Source organism: Dryas octopetala, chromosome 8 (genome assembly GCF_963921425.1).
Source record: "Dryas octopetala chromosome 8, drDryOcto1.1, whole genome shotgun sequence".
NCBI lineage: Eukaryota > Viridiplantae > Streptophyta > Magnoliopsida > Rosales > Rosaceae > Dryas > Dryas octopetala.
In genome coordinates, this window is record NC_141373.1 from 2,037,830 (window position 1) to 2,041,718 (window position 3,889).

The window sequence follows — 3,889 nt, forward strand, 5'->3', positions numbered from 1 at the left end:
GGATCTGTGGCGCAATGGTAGCGCGTCTGACTCCAGATCAGAAGGTTGCGTGTTCGATTCACGTCAGGTTCAATTTTGCTAAGTTAGAGTATTAGACCCACTAATTGGTCATTTAACATTACTTAATTAGTTATGCTGTCAAATAAAGTCTTTCATGATTTAATTTTAATTTTCCAAATCTCTTGACCATCTAATCTAACATATACGGTACCATTTTAAATAGAAATTGTTAGCAGTGGGACCGATTTTTTTTTTTTTTTTTTTTTTTTCATAAAGAAAAAAATTGCTCTTTTCTCTCAAGATTCAGTCTGAACTTTCCATTTGAAAACTTGACTAAGAAAAAAAGATCCATTAAATTCACTATGATTAAGAAAAAAAAAAAGGTCCATTAAATTCGGTCCAACCACCTGCTTAAGCAAGAAAGTCAACAAAATTCCAAAAACCTGTTTATAAGTTTTTTTTTTTTTTTTTTCTAATTCATTAAAATATATTATTTGATTCAATGGGTCTGAAAGCTGGTGGGTCAAATGGTTTGACCCGCAGGCCGTCTGCTGACTTTGGTTTCTTTATCTTTGAATGTTTGTGGGCTTCTCTTTATTTTTTGGGCTTTGAATGCTTATGAGCTTATAACACTGCTAAACTAAAATAGCAGTGAAGCTTTAGACTTTGATATAGTCCAGCTGTCCAGCAATGGAGGAATAGAAAAATCCTTTTATTAGTTAACAAATTAAAAGACAAAGAAATAGACAAAGAGAAAAGGTTATGATCAGAGTTCAAAATACAAGACACAAATGATTTGCTGGAGAGTTGAAGTTGTTGCAGCACTACTCACGTTGTTGTTGTTGTTGTCTATTTACGTTCATGTTCTTGCCGTATATATATATATATATATATATATTGATTCCTATCGATCTTTTCCTCTTACAATTTTCTTGCGGGTGCGGGTCATAATCATCTTCTTAATTATAATTCCTTAATTGAGTAAACCCAATATTTCTTGTGCTTGAAGACAAAATTCAAGGATAACGAACTTAATTTGATTAATATTCTCAAATGGGTTATGTCTCCTCATTCTTTTAAACCACTATGCACCTTTTTGTCTCCACATCGCAAAAGAAAATTAATGATACAATTATGATTAATTATTAATCAATTACTCTTTCACATGGAACTTATGTGTCTTAACTAGTTTTTAGTTGTACATATTCATTTTATTATAACTAGGGAGAATTGAAGTTGCATCATATCTAGAAGTTAAGCGTGGAATGAATAGGATGCTTTTGTCCACATAGTGACCCAATAACATGCAACATGTTTTAAGAGGTTGAATTTTTACATCACTAGCTTATCAGTGATATGGTACATTCAGGCATGCACATATATAGATAGAATAAATATCAATTCTTTCAAGGAAAATATATAATCTGTCATTTCTGCAGAAGATGATCGAGTTAATTCCAAAATGATAGATCAGTGAATCAGTCACAACATCTCAGTCCAGTTATTTCTCATGTAAACCTCTCCTGCTTTGCAAACGACACACCTACGTACCTAATATGCCAGCTAATTAAATATTAATTTTGGCCTGCATATATAATACATATTATATGTATTATGTATGTGTATATATATTATTTCTATTATATACAATTAAGGAATCAACGAGGCAAAATATTAAAAAAAAAAAAAATTAGTTTCGTTCGCTTAGAGTTTTGTATAAATTAATGGTTATATTTATATAATTAAAAATAATATAATATTTAATAGCTCTCGAAAGTTAAAAATAAAGATAAATTCAATGTATCACAAAATTGGCATCAACAGGGCATGATGATAGGTGTCCTTAGAATTAACCAATGATATATAGGTAGCTTTGGTTATTCTTGCAGAGGACGTTGGCTTCCAAGTTTTCTTATTCTTTATTCCCTATTAAAAATTTAAAGTAGTAATCACTTGGCCAAAAAAAAATAGTAATCAAATTAAGGGAATTCCAGAACCATAATTAAGCTTGAATTAAGCATATACAAACTTATCAGCCACGTACCCACATGACATGAAATGAGCTAGCTAGCTAGCTTAGCATGATGGTGATTGTGATGATCATGTCATGACATAAAGCTGATGTACGTGTTTGCAATTACTATAAGCTCCAAAAATGCACTGTTAATTTCTTGCCTTCTTGGTTATTATTATATCTCATATAGGAAGGTTCCTACACCTTTCCTCACATACGCGATCAGCAAGATCTCTCGCTAAGCTAGGAAAAACAAAGTATTGGAAGGTGTGCAATTATTTTAATTTGTTATGTTATATCATGCGCCTAGTTCATTACAAATTTACGCTGTGCCATGTCATCATTTGTGGCATGGTAAAGGTGCTACTGAAATTAAGCTAGGATCAAAATCATCAAATACTTAATTAGATACTCCCTTTTTTTTTTTTTTGATAAAAAAATCTTATTGTATATTATTATCATCTAGGTGCATTGATCCAAAGATCTGTTTCTGTTTACAAAATGTAATTTTACTGCCTACCTTATTGTAACCCCAAAGGTCGCTAAAAGTGAAATTTTAGGATAGATAATAATGTTCTTTTTTTTTTTTTTTGTGTGAGGGGGGGTAAATGATAAGAATGTTATGGGATAGGGAAATTAACCATATATAATATATAGGAGTTGAATTAATGCACACTTAGAAGTTAGAAGCATGTTTAATAATTAATGATATATTACTTTCATATATTGTACGTGTATCTAGAGCTAAAACTAGATTAATTTATTTCATTAATTAGCACTAGCTTTCTCATATATGTTAATCGATTTGTTGAGTACCACTCGCGTGCATGTTGGTTGAATTAGGTTTTAAAAATTAAATAACTTGAAAATATCGTAGGAAAGTCATCACGTTTACATAACTTGGACTACACATAAGAATCTAGATCCTATATATTGTCCAAATCAAATCGTAAATGTACACTTGTTCATGTGTCTAACTAACCCTCCAAAAAAAAAAATAATAATAAGAGACCACATGATCAGTGAAAGTGTTAAGCACTAGTGGTATTAATTAATTGGGTGGTTTGCAAAACCAAAGAAGAAGTATTAATTGATTAAAGCCCTTATAACCTGATTAAGTACACATGCACATATATATATATATACACATTTATGTATAGTATATAATCTGGGCCTTCCAATAAGGGATCCCATGTAAGGCTCACATGAGTCGTTTTGTGTCGATTCAAACTTTTTATTTTTTACATCTCCATTGATAGATCATATCTGTAAAAATCAGTCAAATTAAAAATCATTTACCCGTTTGATTAAGCAGTCAAAGTTTAAGTATTTATAAACGAACTTGTTATTCGTTTATATATTTGATCCAAATTAAATATTTTAACAGTTTTCAATTTGACTGATTTTTTTTATAAGTATAATATATTAATAAAGATATAAAAAATGAACGGTTCGAATGAACTCGTGAAGCCCACAGGAGAATCCCTCGTTTGGCACCAAACGAGGAATCCTTATTGGAAGGCCTGAGTATATAATATATGGTAGGAAGCTATAGAGAGGGACGAGAAAGGAAGAGGTAGAGTTGTAATTATTGGGAGATATATGGACAATAAATGATGGATAGTACTTGATTAGGAAATAGATATATATGAGCAAGAAGATCGAATCCAGTTTGCAGCCGGCTATGAGAATAAGCTCTTTGAGCAAAGTTGTAAGACTTTTCCTCACAACACATACGTACACACGGTACACACACAGTTTCACTACTCAAACTCTCTCTCACACATAGACAATACCTATGTCTTTTGTTTGTCTCCTGTCCTCTCTATAATACACCATATCATCCTCCTTTATTTTCGCACCAACAAATCAAGC

General features: G+C 31.3%; 1 non-coding gene across 1 annotated transcript; it reads left to right on the forward strand.

The window, feature by feature from the left end:
- TRNAW-CCA (transfer RNA tryptophan (anticodon CCA)) lies at nucleotides 1-72 on the forward strand. The gene has a single exon. It is a non-coding gene; the product is annotated as a tRNA-Trp (tRNA).
- The last annotated feature ends 3,817 nt before the right edge of the window (nucleotides 73-3,889 follow it).